Consider the following 21267-nt stretch of genomic DNA (forward strand, 5'->3'; position numbering starts at 1 on the left):
AGCGGCGATAATTTTTTATCACCTGCTTGTAAATATGCCCCCAAGAGAGTGCATCCCCCTCATTCATTTCCATTGTGGGCGGGAGGCAGCTAAACTTAGGCCACTTTTGGCTTCGATCACGGGGAGTCTCCCGACTGAATCGGGTCACAAGGTGCAAGTCTCAGGCCCCCTCCCACCACGAGAAGCGTCACGAGGACAGAGACAACCTCCATCATGGTTAAGCCAAGGCGTACCCCCTTATCTTCATTCACGCAGCATTAGTCAGCGACAATAGGAAGCAGAGTTCGACAGACAGACCGTTATGAGAATACAGGGCAGAGGTCAGCAGAGCAGCTCAGAGATGGCACAGGCCATACAACACTGGTCTCCAGTTCCCATTACAGCGCGCCTTCGACAGCGCATAGTGCCATGAGGCCCCTGTTCTATATTCATAGCCACATCCCCTCCCTCAACCAAGGGCATCCCGGGGATTACAGGCAAGCATACTTCAGTGGCAACGTCCCCTCCGTCACACAGAGGGATGGGCAGTACCCGCAGTTCTATACCAACACATACACCAGGGCACCGCATAGCGCTCCGTCCCTGCCGGGGTACCTGTCACCACACAAATGCCCCCAGGCATCCCAGGGTACGGCAGAAAGGTCCAGGACCATCAGCAGGTCCGTCCCCCCTCCTCCTTGCCCAGTGCCCACACAAATCAACACCCCTCCACGAGGTCAGCTCAGTAAATCAATCCAAATTTTTGGGTACCCCCTTTTTCTGCTGATAGCAATTCCACCGTCCAGGAGCAGGTGGGTGTCTGCTCCAGGATGTGGGATGGCCAGGGGCGTAACACAGGCCCCTGCATCCCCTGCAGTGCGGGGGGCCCCAAACTCCAGGGGGTCCCCTCAGCACTGCACTTCGGCTGGGGAGCTCCTGATAGAGTGGGGAGGGGGGCCCTCCACGTACCTTGCTGGGGGGCCCCTCGATTATCGTTACGCCACTGGGGATGGCAAGACCGGCTCTAGGGCGGTGCGATCGGTGCCACAGCAGCGAGCGCTGACTTGGGGTGGGGGCGTCATTTTTGCTGGGGTATGAACATTTCAAAATCACCTGCTACTGCATTCCTGGCCTCCAGCAATTTCAGACATCAATTAAAAATCCAAGATACCTCCGGTGATTCATCGTCTCCCTGGAAAGTGACCGGAGGTTGGTCTAGTGGAATTTTGGCCTCATCGTAAGGTAGCGCAGAGGGTTTAAATGCCTGCTGCTTAGAACGTGTACCATGCAGATCACAACGTGCATGTAATGTAAATAGCTCAGTGTGTTACTGTTTCTGTAAAAGAGCTCTTTTGTTACTTGTAGTTTGTAAGTCAAAATCCTAAAATAGAACATTGAGCTATTAACTGTCATCAAAGAGCTGCATGCAAACTGCAAGGTACATGTTAGAGCTATTGGTTTTTTGCCCAGTCTTTCATTAGCCTAATCTTGTGAAAAGGGTTCATTTCGGTAGAAAACTATTCTTATTATTAAAGAGAACCCCTAACAGTGGTGTTACGTTTTACATTCTGAATTTGTGCTTTCCCAGAATAAGGACTCTTAAACTATGCTTTCTGCCAGTATCGATGACAGGTCACTCCTACACCACACCTTGTAGTGCTGTCTGATGTATCATTTCCTATCCACTGAATAACACATGTATGATTGTCTCTGTGCAATGTGTGTCTGATGTTAAGTGCTCTGACACCGTACACTGGTATAAGTGGTGCTTTAAAGCTATATGCATCTGAGAGACAGTGGTGACAGAGGAAACTTGAGGGGAACTGTTAAAGGGTGCTAGTAGGGGACTCCGTGGTGAAGGTGATCGTTGGTGGGCGCCAACAAACATTGTCGCACAGGGCGCCACCAGTGTGAAAGACGGCCCTGTTGGTGCACGGTGGGGAGAAAAAGAGGCCGAACTCTCGCCTGTTAACACTTTAAAGCTCCCATCCCAGGCGCCTCTCGATGACATCAAGAAAGCTCTTGTAGCAAATCAGAAAACGACTCCTCCACTTAGGCTCCTGCCCGTGGAGCTACTAATGGTGCCCTGCCGCTATTTGCGGGGGGCATCTGGTCAGAAAGCCCCTGGATTGATGGCAGTGAGGGGCTGGGAAGCTCCTTCAAGGAGCCGCAGCGGCCTCTAGGAGCTGCACAAGCACTGGCAGCCCATGGCACTAACTCCACTGAGAGGGGCTGGTGGCCCCAATCAAGCCAGACTGCAGCAGCGCTTGTGAGATTACCCGGGAGACTGGCAGCAGGAGCCGGTGTAGCCTGGACATGCGGATTGGAGCTCACCACCCCTCCACCGCTTAGAGGGCAGCATGCATATTGGCAGGGCTCTCGGAGCAAATCAATCAATCAGGGGAATTGTAAGTGGGCTACTCACCCGTGAGGGTCTCAAGGGGGGAAGAGGGGTAGTCTGCTTAGTTCAGTCAAAGAGCCAGGTCTTCAGAGTCTGCTTGAAGATGGTCAGGGAGGGGGCGTGTCTGATGTCGATCGGGAGCTTGTTCCAGGTCTTGGCCGCGATGTAGAAGAAGGCTATTCCACCTGTTCTGGCTCTGCGGATGCACTGTTTTTCTTCGAGCTTGAGGTCGGCGGATCGAAGGTTTCTCTTGGGTACGTGGAAGGAGATTCTCTCGTTGAGGTATTGGGGTCTGGTGTTGTGGAGGCACTTGTAGGCGTGGGTCTGTATCTGGAAAGTGACACTCTTCTCCACGGGGAGCCAGTGGAGGTTGCGCAGGTGTAGGGTGATGTGTTTGTGTCGAGGGGTGCCGAGGACAAGTCTGGCTGCAGTGTTCTATAGGGTCTGGAGTTTACGGAGCAGAGACTTGTTGACCCCGGCGTAGAGGGCGTTTCCGTAGTCGAGTCTGCTGGTTATGAGTGCTTCGGTGACGATCTTCCTTGATCCAGGGGGGATCCATATGAAGGTCTTATGGAGGATGCGGAGGGTGTTGTAACAGCTGGATGCAACGGCGTTGACCTGACGGGTATGTAGAGGGAGGAGTAGAGTACAATGCCGAGGTTTCGGGCCTGGTCCATTGGGGTGGGAGGGCTGCCGAGGGCAGCAGGCCACCAGGTGTTGTCCCAAGCGGAGGGGGTGGAGCCGAAGACGAGGACCTCTGTCTTCTCCGAGTTGAGTTTCAGGCAACTGCTGCACATCCAGGATGCTACGTCCTTCATTCCTTCCTGGAAGTTTAGTCTGCTGGTGACCGGTCCTTGGTGAGAGAGAGGATGAGATGGGTATTGTCAGTGTAGGAGACTATGCTGAGTCCGTGCTGTCTGACGGCGGCGAGGGGGACCATGTAGATGTTGAAGAGCGTGGGGCTGAGTGACGATCCCTGGAGTACTCCGTAGTTGATTTCGGTGGGTTCAAAGAGGAAGGGTGTCAGTCTGATTCTTTGGGTCCTGCTGGTGAGAAAGGATCGGATCCAGTCAAGGCAAGCACCCTGTATGCCGGGATCTTGAAGTCTGGTGGTGAGTGTGTGATCGGAGACGGTGTCAAACGCGGCAGAGAGGTCGAGCAGAATCAGCGCCGCAGTGTGTCCTTGGTCGAGGAGTGTGCGAATGTCGTCCGTGGCAGCCAGTAGGGCGGTTTCGCTGCTGTGGTTGCTGCGGAATCCGGATTGCAAGGGGTCGAGGATGGCATTACAACGATAAGCCTGCACTGAGGGGATCATGGCCTCGAGATCCTAGGGTTTGAGTGGGCACCCTAGCACAGCGAAAGGGGTCTGTGACTGCTTGTAGCGTTGGGGGCTCCTGGCCACTCTCACTCACCCATTTTTATTGAGCACACCTGCTCTGTAGTATCAGTGCGGATCAACCGGAAGAAGGGGCCCCAGAACTGTAGAGCCAACTGCTTCCCTGGAGGCCCCTGGTGAGCGAGGGCCCCAGACTCCAGGGCTCCCCTCGAAATAGCGCTCAACAGCCTTTGTGGAACTTGTTGGGGAGACCGCCAAGGGGGCCATTATGAGCTGGAATACAAATGGAGGACAAGGGACCGCCAAAGTTGATTCCCCGGTGGATAGGCAGAGAAGGACTTGGAGGCCCACACCACAACAATCCGGGGGGTGATACGTGAAACCAAAGACCCCTAAGGCAGTGGCAATTGACGTGGCCTATGCCAAACGGACCATGATGTTGGCGGATAGAGTGCTGGAAGCAGAGTCGACTATAGCACAACTCAGACCCACTGTCACCGACCTCGTCCCCAAACTTCAGCAGCTGCGAAAGGACGTGGACCTCTTGGCGTCCAAGCTGGAAGATGCGGAGGGTCGCTCTAGGCGCAATAATACGCTTCTCTGATTGCCTGTTCGGTGAATCAAGTAGGATGCACTGGCTTTGGTCCTCATAATGAGATGGAAAGTGCTTTATAAATACAAACACAATGCATTCCTTAAAGTACCCGTGCCGAGGGTGTTGGCTGGTTCGATTCGATTCTATGAAGCACTTGTAGAGCGCATAGCTACCCGTAGGCATCCCCTCGCGATAATGGAGCACAGAATCCAATGGAGAATCGTTCAGCGCATGTTCTCTCTACCCCTCCTCCTCACTCTTCTGCTGGTTCCTACTCGGCCTACTCAGTTGCAGCGGGTCAATATGAACCCAGATTATTTATGACTCTGCCGGGAGGCCTGCAGTGGCTGAGGTCAAAGGTCAGTTAATAACAGCATTCAGAGCAGCCCGGGCCCTCCTCTTCACCGTAGGCTACCGCACAGCTATTCCAGTGGCCTGACGGGAGGCGTGAGTGGTGAGTGGTGAGTGGCGTGAGCGGTGAGTGGGATGAGTGGTGAGTGGCGTGAGTGGTGAGTGGCGTGAGCGGTGAGTGGAGTGAGTGGTGAGGGGCGTGAGTGGTGAGTGGCGTGAGCGGTGAGTGGCGTGAGTGGCGTGAGTGGTGAGTGGCGTGAGCGGTGAGTGGCGAGTGGTGTGAGTGGTGAGTGGCTTGAGCGGTGAGTGGTGAGTGGCGTGAGTGGTGAGCGGTGAGTGGAGTGAGTGGTGAGGGGCGTGAGTGGTGAGTGGCGTGAGTGGTGAGTGGCATGAGCGGTGAGTGGCCAGAGTGGTGAGTGGCGTGAGCGGTGAGTGGTGTGAGTGGTGAGTGGCGTGAGTGGTGAGTGGTGTGAGTGGTGAGTGGCTTGAGCGGTGAGTGGTGAGTGGCGTGAGTGGTGAGTGGCGTGAGTGGTGAGTGGCGTGAGCGGTGAGTGGCGTGAGTGGCATGAGCAGTGCATGAGAAAGGCGAGTCCCTTCACAGAACTCTTCGTGGAACAGTGGTCAGTGGCAACGGTGCTGGAAAAAGGTGTCGACCCTTTTCACGGTGAAGCAGGCACACAGGTAGTGCTCCTGGTGGTCCAGAGCGCCACCAAGGCTAATAGTGGCCATACTGCTTAACTTTAGGGACAGGGACAACATCCTGCAACTCGCAAGGTCCCACGGGCCCCGGCAGATGGAGGGCAGCCCGGTGAGCATTTACCCAGACTATGCCATGGCGGTTCAATGCCAATGTGAAATGTTCCTGGAGGTCAAAAAAATGGAAGACTCCATAACATTAAGTATGCCTTACCATTCCCGGCTCACCTACATATCTCAACTGGCACAGAGACACAATCCTTCGACAGGGCAATAGAGGTCTGGGAGTTGCTGGAACAATAGGGTCACCGGCTGCCACCTGAGTGGGACAGAGAGCGTTCCTCTAGGTGGCAGACATAGAAATCGAAACAATGCCCACGCCGATGGCTTAGAGCAACCTCCATGAAGCATGACCAGAGATGGATAGGACAGTGGCGGAACTCCACCAAAGCCTCGGGCGGTCCATGGGAGATCCTCGACAGAGAATCAGGGAAATCCGTTGGAGTCCCAGCGGCCTCTGGAGAGGACACCGAGGACCCCGTCCTTCCAGTGGTGACCCGTGACTGCCAATGAGCTTGCTGGAGACAGGAGATCCAGACCAGCGGGAGATTGGGAAGGGCTGCCAGGTAAGCCAGGACCCCTGGGATCCATCCGGAGACAGCGCCAGTGGGACCTGGCCGCATCTGGACGCTAGTTAGGACCTGTGGACATATTGGTACGATATACAAAATGTTGGGGTGCAGCAACAGGCATCTCATGAATTGGGGGGGTCATTTTATACTCACAGCACGAGGTGATAGGGATGGGGGAGCGTGTGGGATGTCTGGGGGCAGCGGCTGCAAGACCTAGCTGCTTCACACAGTACTAACATGACGAGACGGGAGGCACTCAAGTGGTCCTAGACCACGATGCACACTAATCCGCAACGGATGGGGTGACACCTCCCTCAAGATCATTTCATGGACCGAGAATGCTCTTGGCAGCAGATTGAAAAGGGGGTGGTGATGAAATATGTGATGCTCCAATCACCAGATTTGATTTCGCTACAAGAAATGCATTGGAATGGTATGCAATGTGGTTTACTGGGTCGGTACAAAACTTTAATCCATGCGGGCTCCTCCGCGGGGTCAAGAGGGGCCAAATAATGGAGTGGGGGCTAGTCAGGCACTGTCTCAAATTAAGAGTAGGAAAGCTCCGGGCACGAACGGCTCAGTTTTTGAAGTTTGTGGAAAGCAAGGCGATAAAGTCCCTTAGGGAGATATACCAAGAGGCGTATGGGCAGCACTTCCTGGAGACCTTAGACAGGCGTCACTTGTCCTCTTTCATAAACCTGGGAAGACTCCTGATGAATGCGACTCCGACAGGCCAAAAGCACTCCTAAATATTGAAATTTAAATAACACTAACCGCCTACTGCCTGTAATAGTGAGTATAGGGGCCAGGATCAGTCTGGCTTCATCCCCACAGATCCACTCGACACAATCTTCAATGCCTTTTTGGGAGCCTGGGCTGCGGAGCGATGAAACTCCTGTCATTAGGCGCAGAGAAAGCATCTGATTGGCTGCAACGGCCCTTCCTCTTGAGACTGCTAGAGAGTTTGGGCGTTGAACCAGTCTATGGACGTGGGCAAGTCTTCTCCACTACAAGAGGGTGAGTGTGAGCGGAACACTCCCAGGGGAGGGAATGTGACCTCGGCAGTGGCACCAGGCAGGGGTGTCCTCTATCCTCGCTGTTTTTTGCGGTGGCGATGGAACCACTGGTGAATTTGTTTAGACGGGACGTGTTGCTAATGAGACTCAGATGAGATGGAGACTGGAAGGATGTGACTTCTCTATGCTGACGATGTCCTTATATATCTTGCAGACCCAGACCAATCCCTCCAGAGGACTCTGGAAATCCTACAGCTCTTCAAACTCTTCTCCAGAATTACGATCAACTGGGGGAAGTCTATTACATAACCATTGTTGCAGTGGGCATTGCAGAAGGACTGGACCACTCCTTGATCTTGGAGGGGCACTGGAGTCACAAACTTAGGTATATCTGTGCCCACAGACTTTAAATAATTCTATGGAACGAACCTGGGGGGGTTTCTTAGCTGCCATCGGGATGTGGTCCATTGGTGGAGCTTCCCATCTCTCTGCTGGGTAAGGCAGCCCTGTATAAAATGACTTCCTTGCCCCAGTTCTTCGGTGCCCTTCAGAGCTCAATGGTCGACGTCCCGACCACTTCTTTTAGGCGATGGAGGCAGAGGTCTGGCCTTTACTATGGGATGAGAGTTCACTGTGGAAAGCCCTCAAGAAGCTGACTAGACCACCAATGAATGGGGGCATAGACATGCCGGACGTGCGCCTGTGCTATTTGGCGACCCAGATGCTGGTGGTTAATGACTGGTCCTATGCTGACCCCTGTGAGCCAGCCCTGATGGCCGATAAGTGGGCAATGTATCCACACGGCCACACTAGATGGCTGTATGGCGTGGGAGGGTATTTGGCCATCCTGGATCTGACAGGCGCAGCGGTCCAGACTCAGAGACACGTGACATGCAGGCTTGACAGACAAAATGCTGCTGTAGATGCCACTATGGGACCTGAGAGCTCTGGCGGAGCTCTGTGGAGGGCTGGGTCACCAACAGTGGTATAGGATTGGCACCTCGATGCGAGGTGACCTAAGATACAACACAGGTGGATGTCCTTCAATATGGTATGCTGGGGGGTCAATGTCTCTGTTATCACTACGTGAGGAGGTAGAGGACGAAAGCCGGCAAGAATATAGGGTGTCCGTGCGCCCGCCTGCACAGGCATGCCATACCCCAGTTATAATCCACACTTCTCACCAATAGTCAGGCCCCACTGCAAACACTAAGGGAGAAGTGGGAGGGAGACTGTTAGAAGGTGGTTCTGACACTATGGGCCGCCCGGATTTTTCGCTTTTTGAGCACCTAATTGTTGAGCTTTTACTGTGGGGGAGCCTCATAAGTTGGGGCTCACCCACAGTGAACTCAGGATGTAAGAGACTGCATGGGGATTTTACTGGTGTCCCCTGGCTTGGCCAGGCCACTGCACAGCAGCTGGAGTAAGGTACACCAGGCTGGTTACATGCAGACACATGTGTACATGCGTGTGCACATGTGTACGGGCTGTGCAGAGGAGATTCCTAGCGTGCGCTGTCCAGGAGCAGCTACAAAGTGAATGGTGTGGCAGGACTTATGCAGTATTGTGTTGTGACATGGAATAGGCTTTATACGCTGGAAAGAAACATGCCAGGGAAAGTCAGTGTGTTTTACTGTGTTTTCACTTCATTATTCCCCTACGGGGATGTGGGGCCCATGGCTAGATTAACTTCCATTAGGCCTAGAGATTCCAGACACGCACTTAAGTCCAATGTAGCGAATGTGAAAAGAAGTATTCTGCAGAGTCCAAAGTCATATTTGTACTGCTTTTGGGTCATCCAGAACTGTCATATTTCTCTGAGCCAGCCATGACCAGACCCAGGCTGAGGGCTGACCTCAGCTGGATGGATTGATAACCTTTCTTCCACAAGCTAGGGCTTCCTCTCCACGAAGAGAAGATGGGTGGGGCTACCGGCCAATCCATCAACCGCTGTCGCTGGGTGCCAGGCACCAGGCTGCACCAAGGAGGGAAGGCAGCGTGGGGGGAAGAGGCTTCAGAGACATGTGGCCAGAGACACTGGACGACGCCATTTTGAACAAGCCCAGAGGCTGGACAAGAAGTAGGGAGCAGGGGCAGGGACGTGATGTGTCGCTGTTTGATAGGACCAACAGGGACTTCCTGCCAGCCCCCTACTCAACTTTGAAAAAGTGCTTGCACAGGAAGAGAAGCTCTCTCTGGGGTGTGGTCTGCTGAGGCTGAAGGTGCTGGAGCCTGGCGCAATGGGCAGTTGGAAGGAGAGACCCCCTGACTGCCCCCAAGACCCAAACAGCAACAGAAGAAGAGCCCAGGACCGGTGCACAGAAGCAGAGGCCTCTGCGCAGGGAGAAGAGAGGCAAGGAGGAGAGCCAGGCGAAAGGCTGGCACAGGGAGCCAGTGAAGACAGCACCCTGCTGAATCCACCCTCTCAGAAAAGAGACGCCCTGACTGCCCCCAGGACCCTAACAGCAACAGAAGAAGAGCCCAGGACCGGTGCGCAGGAGCAGTGGCCTCTGCGCAGGGAGAAGAGAGGCCAATAAGGAGAGCCAGGCAAAAGGCTGGCACAGGCAGCCAGTGAAGACAGCTCCCTGCTGAATCCACCCTCTTAGAAAAGAGACCCCCTGACTGCCCCCAGGACCCTTACAGCACCCGAAGAAGAGCCCAGGACCGGTGCGCAGGAGCAGTGGCCTCTGCGCAGGGAGAAGAGAGGCCCAGAAGGAGAGCCTGGCAAAAGGCTGGTGCAGGGAGCCAGTGAAGACAGCTCCCTGCTGAATCCACCCTCTCAGAGACATGAGGGCGGAGGAGAGTGTTCCCAGTGGCTGGGGCTGGTAAAGAGGAGCATGAAGTGCCCCATAATGCCTAGCCAGGCATTTGGAAATCTGCCGTTTTGGTACTTTGTGGCCCGCAGAGGAGGGGGGTCACCATCACTTGTAAAAAGGTGCTGGGGGGAGCTGCTGGAGAAGCGCAGTCTTCCCCCTCAGCACGAAGAAAAGTCCCACCCTCAGTGTCATGGGGACCTAAAGGAAACTACCCCTCAAGGGCTCAGCTAGCATTTAAACACCTTCTAGGCTGGAACTTATGTTCTACAGCTGAGGGTGTACTATGAAGTGCATCATGGAGTGAAGGGCTGAGTTGGGGATGTATGGAGAAGTGCATCCCCTGGAGGTGAAGTGGTGTAATTGCACCGAAATGCATTTACTAGTGGTTATTTCTTTTTAGGTGGACTGAAAGTCACATGTGTAAAGTGAAGTACCTGTGTAAGGTGATGTTAAGCTAAATGGACTTATGTTGCTGGACCTTCCTGCTAGGGGGTCTGGCTGTATTTACGTAATCCCATGCTTTTACCTGGGAATCCTTTTAAAGTGAAGAGGCGCACTGCAGGAGAAGTGTAGTTGCCAGGAATACTTCTTTTGAAGGAACTGTAAGTCACATGTGTAAGGAGATGTCATAAGCCAAGTGGGGTTATGTTCCCAGACAGTCCGGCTAGGGTGTCTGGCTGTATATGCGCAATCCTGTGATTTCATCTGTGATGCCCTTAGGGGCTGTAATTACAATGCATTCAAATGATCAACCAAGGTGATGAGTACTGTCATTCTAAAGTGTGCGTAAACATGGATTCTTGGTGCTGCGCTTAGGTGAAGACCACAGACTGCTAGCCCTTAAGATATAGAGGTGCATACTTTATGGTCAGTAGGAGATGCTCAGTCAGGGTCATGTGTCACCAAGGCAGGTTAACCCCTTTTTAATGCTGGTTGAGGTAATGGGGTGGGTCGCCACTGGGATGGATCCAGTGCGCAGGGCCCTCGCTCCAGGTTATGTTCAACTAACTGCATTGGGGCAAGTTGATGTGCATACATGGGAGTGGTGGTACTAGAACCCAATTCCCCCTTGCGGGAGGGGTGGAGATGTTATGCAATGTCACAAAGTAATTCGAACCGCTTATGTATATTTGTAAATTGGTGCATAGTATTGAGTAGTGTGTGTTTAATAAATTTACTCTTACTTTTATAAAGCAAAGTACAGGCTGGACAATCAATTATTAAGTGTTATTTTTGCGCACCTGCAAATGGCGATTACTAGCCCACACCACCTCCCTTGAGTAAGCCTCAGACTGCTCTGCAAAGCTACCCTCTGAGAGTCAGGCGCTACAATTGGGTGTTTGGTTCCCAGTGAAGGACAAATGTAGTCATGTTATTTGTGCAGGCCTCACAGATGCTGCCTCGTTTTCTAACAGAGACCTCAGCAGAATTGGGGATTATGAGTGGGGAGCAGCATCAGATGTCACACCAAGCATACTTCACTCGCATGAGGCTACAGGCTATGGACAATAAGGACACAGACAGATGCCTGACAGGATGTGCTCAAGGGAACACATTGCTGCACACGATTTGGGAGTGCCCAGAAGTGAAGGATGTCTTGAAGGGTGTACAACAAAGGCTTGCAGAGGTGGTGGGAAATCGCTCGGTGCTCACTCCTCGGACAATACTCCTGGTGATCTGGGGGAGGGCACCCATGACAGATACACACTTGTCCTTCGCAACACCTGGTGGTCGCTCGGCGGTACATCATAGAATTCTGGTGGAGTCCGACTGTTCATCACTGAATGGCTGGTTGTCCAACGTTAAGTGGTGAAGACAAGCAGAGGAACCAATATACCAGGCAAGGGGATGGCCCCAGACGTTTGCAAAGGTGTGGGCACGCTCAATTGATGTTGGGGCGGAGTGAAAGGGGATGAATACCCCCCATATCTGGATTCAGGGGACACTCTCGACTATAGCGGGAAATGCAAAGGGGTGTGGATGCCCGATAAAGAATAATGGCGTGGGGATCAAGATGTGGAAATCTTCGCCAGTGTTAGCATGATCAATGCACTCCATGTATATAGATGTAATCGAAGAGGGTTTGCATTGATGTTGCCGCAGCACCCGAAGGATTTGGTTGAAAATGTTTCTCAGTCTATTTCTGTAGTTTGTGATAAACTCACAATAAAAATAATTAAATATATACGTGTACATAAAGTTATTTATTTTAAAACTATTTTGCTATTTTAACTTTAATAAATATTTGAATTTTTCCATATACTTTGCCATAGGGAGCTCTCCAACCCCGGTGGCAGAGAGATGTCCTCCTACGTGTGAAAAGTTACAAGTTATAACTTTTTCACTTGTAAATTAGGCTCCACCCTGGGGTTTCAGGAAGTGGAGACATGGAAGCCTACACTTTGGAGTAACTTTACACTTGTAAATAGTGACTAGCCAAGGGTAGTAAATTTACTACAAAGTATAAGAGTAAATTTACACATGTAGATTTAATGAGATGTGCAAGTTTACCCTTGTGACTAGCCCTCAATATGTCTAAGTCAATCTCATTGGGGCGATTGCCGCCTCAGTTACCTAGTGAACGTCTTGAATGCCAGTGCAGAAGCAGCCTCAATGCCCAGGTGCAGGCCCCGTATGCCCACTCGCCCACACTTTATTTATTTATCTATATGTTTGTTTGTTTGATTTGAGCCTACCAAGGCTCACAAACCTTGCATACAATTAATATTATAATGAATAACCCTTAATAATAAAACCATTACCATAAAATTATACAAACAAACCCATCCCTCAACTCCCTCAAACTACCTGTAGCTTCCCATAGTATAACAATCACCAAATATATATTATAGGTAAAATAAATAAATACTGTATGATTTCATAAACAGCATAAAACATTAACCCGCGCCGCGCTGAAGGTTCTCTGCGCGTGCGGGGCCATGACGGAGCGGTTGCGTCATGCGCACAGCGCAACCGACGCGCATGACGGAACCGCTCCGTCATGCGCATCGAAGGGGTTAAAGAAAGCGTTGAACCAATATCTTTGGATAAGAAGAGGAAGAAAAAAATATTTTATGAATAGAGCAATTAATAAAGTTAACGGATAACCTGCTATCTCAAGAGATGGGCCCACTCTGTAGCATAGCTTAATATCACTACAATCCAAAATTAGAGATAATAGGACTTGAGTATGGAGAATATGGAGCGCTCTAAAAATCGGTCCTAAAAGTGTTTTCCTTTCAGTTTTAAAAGCACTAAAAAAGATTACAATATAACAAAGGGTTAAAGGACCCTGTGCCCAACAAGGGCAGAGATTCTGTATTTGAGGGTCCGTGATGGAACTTACACCACTGTATTTCCCCTTTATAAATGACAGGACCCGACGACCCATTCTCACTTAATGCCCAGAGTCGCTATCATATCTTTCAAACACTGTTGTAATTTGCCTTTAAACTCAGTTTGTGTCAAATGTGCCACTTGTTAGGCTGTAACATTCTACTAGCTAACGACGGGTTCAAATATCTTGGCATGTACGTCACGGCCGACCGGGACAAATTTGTCGCGGAAAACCTAATGAGGCCCCTCCAACGGCTTCGCACCGACGTTAAACACTGGCGCGCATTGCCGCTGACATTGCTTGGGCGGGCTTCGCTCTTTAAGATGCTCGCCCTCCCGAGATACCTCTATGCGCTGCAAAATACCCCCTTCCCCATTGCACCCTCTTACTTCACGGCGATCAACGCTGAGATCACTCGTCTCCTCTGGGAGGACAAGTCGCCACGCATTGCCCTCCATAAGCTTACCAGTGGCTGGTATGATGGAGGTATAGCCCTCCCCGACATGAGGACCTATTACTGGGCGTCGCACCTCATGGTTATTAACCAGTGGCTCCATGTGCCGGGGGATGACCCCGCATACCGTATGGACCGACAACTACTTGGCCCCGGAGGGGTGATGGGAGCCCTTTACAACCCAAAAAGGGGTCGCGTTCCGGCGGGGCCCGCAGCCCATACCCTCCGGATATGGCACGCGGCGCAACGGGCGATGGGATGGGCTGGAAAGATTACCCAGGCAACGCCGCTTTGGGACACCAGGCAGCTCGGGGTACTTCGCACTACCAAGGGGTTCCACCAGTGGGATCTTATTGGTATCTCCAGGGTGGGAGACCTCTGGCGCCAGGGAGAGGTGATCACTTTTGCCCAACTGCAAGCGGACTACGACCTGGCGGACACCGAGCACTTCCGATATTTACAAGTTCAACACGCTCTTCAGGCGGCGATACCACGTGGGACTCGGCTCCCTGAGTCATCGCCCTTGGAGGACCGGCTCCTCATGGAGCATCTGCTCCAGAGGGCGACGTCCCTAACGTACCGGAAGATAATGAATAACCGCCCCGACCCTTTTTCCGCCCTCAAGGGGAAGTGGGAGGCAGAACTTGGAGAATTTGATGAGACGGACTGGAATTCCGCGCTCTCATCCCCCAGGGAGGTGGGCATATCTTCCAAGCTCAGACTGGTCCAACTCAAAATTTTGCACCGCACATACTACACCCGCACCCTCCTATTCCGACTCCACCAGGTGGAGTCCCCGCTGTGTCTCAGGAACTGTGGCCACGAGGGGACCTTCTTGCATACCCTCTGGGAGTGCCCTGTCGTGGCGACTTATTGGAAAGGGGTGTTGCGTATTCTCTCCCAGGTAACAAAAATTCCCACGCTGCCGGAACCTCGGTTGTGCCTCCTCAATGTCTGGGAACAGACGGACCACAAGAGGGTGACCCAGCTTTTGGTGACTTTGGGACTCATGCTTGCAAAGCGTAATATAGCCCAGAAATGGGGATCGGGGCTGGGGCCTACCCTGACGCATTGGATCCGAGATATGGACCTTGTAATGGTGACCGAAAAAACTGTGTATGTCCATAGAGGGTGCCCCAAGAAATGGTCCCAGGTCTGGGGTGGATGGAATGTATACAGGGGAAATATCTGTGAGCCCCCACCGGATGCAGCGGACTCGGATCTCAGTGACCAGGATTGACGGCTCCAATGCTGGAGATGGGCAGGGAGGGGAGCGTTGGTGTATTGTCATCGGGCTGTTTATTTCTCTCTGTGACACCTGTACTGTCATTGCTCCGGTACCTTGTAACCCCTGTATGCCATGCCTTGCACTAAACGAGTGGTGTTTGTTTTATGTTTTGTTGATAAACCCAATAAAAATATTTCAAAAAAAAAAAAAAAATGTGCCACCTGTTGTCTCTTCCTACAATCTGTGATAGCTGCTCGCAAAGAGTGGTCTCTTAATGTATTTTTAGGTCGAGCCTAGCGCAGCGCGCATGCGGTGCTCTAGGAGAAGGCCTCTTGGAATCCCTTCAGACTTTCTGCAAACTTGTGCGTGTGGTGTTTGATTTTCGAAACATGCTATTGGCCTTTGCGTGTGGCTTTCAAAAATGAAAGCATGCAATTGTCAAAAGGCGGGTGCATGTCCCACCTTTTCTGAAAATGTGTATTCCCACAGCGTTTAGCTGTCGGGAGCTAGCAGAGGCGCACAGCGTGCCATCTGTTGTGGATCATGTTTCATTTCAAGACCGTGCAGCTTTCCTTACAAGGCGCGCCCCCTCCACCCCGGCCAAGGGACAGACCCCACCGCCACAAGAGTTCACACTTCTTTTCCAGCACTCGCATTCATGACAATAAGATACTAACAAGGCGCATCCCCTCCACCCCGGCCAAGGGACAGATCCCACCGCCACAAGAGTGCATGCTTCTTTTTCCAGCACTCGCATTTCATCTATGTCAGCACTCTCTTCCTGCAAGGTTATCATTGTATTTGTATGTTATTGTCAAGACATTTGCTGTGCTCTGTAGTTGGCCTCTATAGTCGCCTCTTTTTCGGTACCATCTTATAAATTGACCGCACCTTTTCACATTAGCGTTTTTTCATCACAGTGTTGCGTGCTTCCTTTCTCACCTCTGAGCAGCTGTGGTGCGTGCCACCTTTGACATCTTTGCATAGTGCACAGCAGTGGTGCGTATTTCCTTTCCCCACATTGCTTTTGGTGCTCGCTTGATCCAGGGGCAAAACGCAAGCCCTTGCTGGGGGCTTAATTTGAGCCGGTGTCTGCAGGTGCGCACATGGGCACTTGATTATTAGCACTTGCTTTTTGTGCATGCTTGCTGGCATCGGCTGCTAAATAATGCCTCTGCTTATCTGTGGTGCATGCTACTTTTCACATCTCTGAACAGTGTACAGCTGTGGTGTGTGCTTCCTTTCCCCCATTGCACAGTACACAGCTTAAAAATTGACTGCACCTTTTAACATTCATGTTTTTTCAGCACCGTGGTTTGTGCTTCCTTTCACACCTCAGCGCAGCTGTGCTGCCTGCTACCTTTGACATCTCTGCGCAGTGCACAGCTGTGGTGCGTGCTTTCTTTCCCCCATTGCACAGTACACAGCTTAAAAATTGACCGCACCTTTTAACATTCACGTTTTTTCAGCACCCTGGTGCGCGCTTCCTTTCACACCTTTGTGCAGCTGTGGTGGGCGCAACCTTTGACATCTCTGCACAGTGCACAGCTGTGGTGCGTGCTTCCTTTCCCCCATTGCACAGTACACAGCTTAAAAGTTGACCGCACCTTTTAACCTTCACGTTTTTTCAGCACCGTGGTGCGCGCTTCCTTTCACATCTCTGCGCAGCTGTGGTGCGTGCTACCTTTGACATCTCTGCACAGTGCACAGCTGTGGTGCGTGCTTCCTTTCACCTTATTGTACATTGCACAGCTGTGGTGCATGCTTCCTTTCACCCCACTGCACAGTGCACAGCTGTGGTGCGGGTTTCTTTCACCCCTCTGCACGTACCCCCTCCATCACACCCACGTGGTTCTCTCATTTTCTGTTTAATAAACAAATTTCACACACAGATGCCCAGGTTTCCGATGATAGTATTTGTGAACTTTCTTACAAGGCGCGTCCCCTCCACCCCGTGCGAGGGACAGACCCCACCGCCATAAACTGAATTATAAAGCACCCTGACAGAAGCACCAAGGCGCTGGACCTTGCAGCTTTCCATACAAGGCACGTTCTCTCCACCCCGGCCGAGGGACAAACTCCTCCGCCACAAGCTGCTGTGATAGTATAAAAATATTATTATTATTCCCACCAACTTTGGCAATGCCATTATAGCACTTTATTATCCTATTTGTTAGTTTTTAAATCCTCAGCAGCAACATTTGTGCCCCTGTGCTGCCCAGACAGGAAGCACACCAGTACCGCCACTGTAACAGGAGGCCGACTCACCACTTCTCCCACACCTCCAACAGACGGCTCTACAGTAAACAGTCTGGGTATTGTTTCTGATCGCTACAATTTATCTCCCTTCACTGGCTCCTCACTGGCCCCTTCACTCTTCCCCTCTCTCCCTTCACTGGCTCCTCACTCGCCCCCTTCACTCTTCCCCTCTCTTCCTTCACTGGCTCCTCACCCGCCCCTTCACTCTTCCCCTCTCTCCCTCCACTGGCTCATCACTCGCCCCCTTCACCCTTCCCCTCTCTCCCTTCACTGGTTCCTCACCCGCCCCCTTCACTCTTCCCCAATCTCCCTTCACTGACTCCTCACCGGCCCCTTCACTCTTCCCCTCTCTCCCTTCACTGGCTCCTCACCCGCCCCTTCACTCTTCCCCTCTCACCATTCACTGGCTCCACACCCGCCCCTTCACTCTTCCCCTCTCTCCCTTCACTGGCTCCTCACCCGCCCCCTTCACCGTTCCCCTCTCTCCCTTCACTGGCTCCACACCCGCCCCTTCACTCTTCCCCTCTCTCCCTTCACTGGCTCCTCACCGGCCCCTTCACTCTTCCCCTCTCTCCCTTCACTGGCTCCTCACCGGCCCCTTCACAATTCCCCTCTCTCCCTTCACTGGCTCCTCACTGGCCCCTTCACTCTTCCCCTCTCTCCCTTCACTGGCTCCTCACCCGCCCCTACACTCTTCCCCTCTCTCCCTTCATTGGCTCCTCACCCGCCCCCTTCACCCTTCCCCTCTCTCCCTTCACTGGCTCCTCACCCGCCCCCTTCACTCTTCCCCTCTCTCCCTTCACTGGCTCCACACCCGCCCTTCACTCTTCCCCTCTCTCCCTTCACTGGCTCCTCACCCGCCCCTTCACTCTTCCCCTCTCTTCCTTCACTGGCTCCACACCCGCCCCTTCACTCTTCCCCTCTCTCCCTTCACTGGCTCCTCACCGGCCTCTTCACTCTTCCCCTCTCTCCCTTCACTGGCTCCTCACCTGCCCCTTCACTCTTCCCCTCTCTCCCTTCACTGGTTCCTCACCCGCCCCTTCACTCTTCCCCTCTCTCCCTTCACTGGCTCCTCACCCGCCCCTTCACTCTTCCCCTCTCTCCCTTCATTGACTCCTCACCGGCCCCTTCACTCTTCTCCTCTCTCCTTTCACTGGCTCCACACCCGCCACTTCACTCTTCCCCTCTCTCCCTTCACTGGTTCCACACCCGCCCCTTCACTCTTCCCCTCTCTTCCTTCACTGGATCCTCACCCGCCCCCTTCACCCTTCCCCTCTCTCCCTCCACTGGCTCCTCACTGGCCCCTTCACTCTTCCCCTCTGTCCCTTCACTGGCTCCTCACCCGCCCCCTTCACCGTTCCCCTCCCTCCCTTCACTGGCTCCTCACCGGTCTCTTCACTCTTCCCCTCTCTCCCTTCACTGGCTCCTCACCCGCCCCCTTCACTCTTCCCCTCTCTCCCTTCACTGGCTCCTCACCGGCCCCTTCACTCTTCCCCTCTCTCCCTTCACTGGCTCCTCACCCGCCCCCTTCACTCTTCCCCTCTCTCCCTTCACTGGCTCCTCACTGGCTCCTTCACTCTTACCCTCTCTCCCTTCACTGGCTCCTCACCCGCCCCTTCACTCTTCCCCTCTCTCCCTTCACTGGCTCCTCACCCGCCCCTTCACACTTCCCCTCTCTCCCTTCACTGGCTCCACACCCGCCCCTTCACTCTTCCCCTCTCTCCCTTCACTGTCTCCTCACCCGCCCCTTCACCCTTCCCCTCTCTCCCTTCACTGGCTCCACACTCGCCCCCTTCACCGTTCCCCTCTCTCCCTTCACTGGCTCCACACCCGCCCCTTCACTCTTCCCCTCTCTCCCTTCACTGGCTCCTCACCGGCCCCTTCACTCTTCCCCTCTCTCCCTTCACTGGCTCCTCACCCGCCCCTTCACTGTTCCCCTCTCTCCCTTCACAGATTCCTCACCGGCCCCTTCACTCTTCCCCTCTCTCCCTTCACTGGCTCCTCACCCGCCCCTTCACTCTTCCCCTCTCTCCCTTCACTGGCTCCTCAGTGGCCCCTTCACTCTTCCCCTCTCTCCCTTCACTGGCTCCTCACCCGCCCCCTTCACCGTTCCCCTCCCTCCCTTCACTGGCTCCTCATCGGACCCTTCACTCTTCCCCTCTCTCTCTTCACTGGCTCCTTACCCGCCCCCTTCACTCTTCCCCTCTCTCCCTTCACTGGCTCCTCACCCGCCCCTTTACTCTTCCCCTCTCTCCCTTCACTGGCTCCTCACCCGCCCCCTTCACACTTCCCCTCTCTCCCTTCACTGGCTCCTAACCCGCCCCCTTCACTCTTCCCCTCTCTCCCTTCACTGTCTCCTCACCCGCCCCTTCATCCTTCCCCTCTCTCCCTTCACTGGCTCCTCACTCGCCCCTTCACTGTTCCCCTCTCTCCCTTCACTGGCTCCACACCCGCCCCTTCACTCTTCCCCTCTCTCCCTTCACTGGCTCCTCACCGGCCCCTTCACTCTTCCCCTCTCTCCCTTCACTGGCTCCTCACCCGCCCCTTCACTCTTCCCCTCTCTCCCATCACTGACTCCTCACCGGCCCTTCACTCTTCCCCTCTCTCCCTTCACTGGCTCCTCACCCGCCCCTTCACTCTTCCCCTCTCTCCCTTCACTGGCTCCTCACTGGCCCCTTCACTCTTCCCCTCTCTCCCTTCACTGGCTCCTCACCCGCCCCCTTCACCGTTCCCCTCCCTCCCTTCACTGGCTCCTCACCGGCCCCTTCACTCTTCCCCTCTCTCCCTTCACTGGCTCCTCACCCGCCCCCTTCACTCTTCCCCTCTCTCCCTTCACTGGCTCCTCACCCGCCCCCTTCACTCTTCCCCCCTCTGCCTTCACTGGCTCCTCACCCGCCCCTTCACTCTTCCCCTCTCTCCCTTCACTGGGTCCACACCTACCCCTTCACTCTTCCCCTCTCTCCCTTCACTGGCTCCACACCCGCCCCTTCACACTTCCCCTCTCTCCCTTCACTGGCTCCACACCCACCCCTTCACTCTACCCCTCTCTCCCTTCACTGTCTCCTCACCCGCCCCTTCACCCTTCCCCTCTCTCCCTTCACTGGCTCCTCACCCGCCCCTTCACCCTTCTCCTCTCTCCCTTCACTGGCTCCACACCCGCCCCTTCACTCTTCCCCTCTCTCTCTTCACTGACTCCTCACCGGACCCTTCACCCTTCCCCTCTCTCCCTTTACTGGCTCCTCACCCGCCCCCTTCACCCTTCCCCTCTCTCCCTTCACTGGCTCCTCACCCGCCCCCTTCACTCTTCCCCTCTCTCCCTTCACTGGCTCCACACCCGCCCCTTCACTCTTCTCCTCTCTCCCTTCACTGGCTTCTCACCCGCCCCTTCACTCTTCCCCTCTCTCCCTTCACTGGCTCCACACCCGCCCCTTCACTCTTCCCCTCTCTCCCTTCACTGGCTCCTCACCCGCCCCTTCACACTTCCCCTCTCTCCCTTCACCGGCTCTACACCCGCCCCTTCACTCTTCCCCTCTCTCCATTGTCTCCTCACCCGCCCCTTCACCCTTCCCCTCTCTCCCTTCACTGGCTCCTCACCCGCCCCTTCAACCTTCCCCTCTCTCCCTTCACTGGCTCCACACCCACCCCTTCACTCTTCCCCTCTCTCCCTTCACTGGCTCCTCACCGGACCCTTCACCCTTCCCCTCTCTCCCTTCACAGGCTCCCCACCCGCCCCCTTCACCCTTCCCCTCTCTCCCTTCACTGGCTCCTCACCCGCCCCCTTCACTCTTCTCCTCTCTCCCTTCACTGGCTCCACACCCGCCCCTTCACTCTTCCCCTCTCTCTCTTCACTGGCTCCTCACCGGCCCCTTCACTCTTCCCCTCTCTCCCTTCACAGGCTCCTCACCCGCCCCCTTCACCCTTCCCCTCTCTCCCTTCACTGGCTCCTCACCGGCCCCTTCACTCTTCCCCTCTCTCCCTTCACTGGCTCCTCACCCGCCCCTTCACTCTTCCCCTCTCTCTCCCTTCACTGGCTCCTCACTGGCCCCTTCACTCTTCCTCTCTCTCCCTTCACTGGCTCCTCACCCACCCCCTTCACTCTTCCCCTCTCTCCCTTCACTGGCTCCTCACCCGCCCCTTCACTCTTCCCCTCTCTCCCTTCACTGGCTC

Source organism: Triturus cristatus, chromosome 2_1 (assembly GCF_964204655.1).
Source record: "Triturus cristatus chromosome 2_1, aTriCri1.1, whole genome shotgun sequence".
Classification (NCBI taxonomy): domain Eukaryota; kingdom Metazoa; phylum Chordata; class Amphibia; order Caudata; family Salamandridae; genus Triturus; species Triturus cristatus.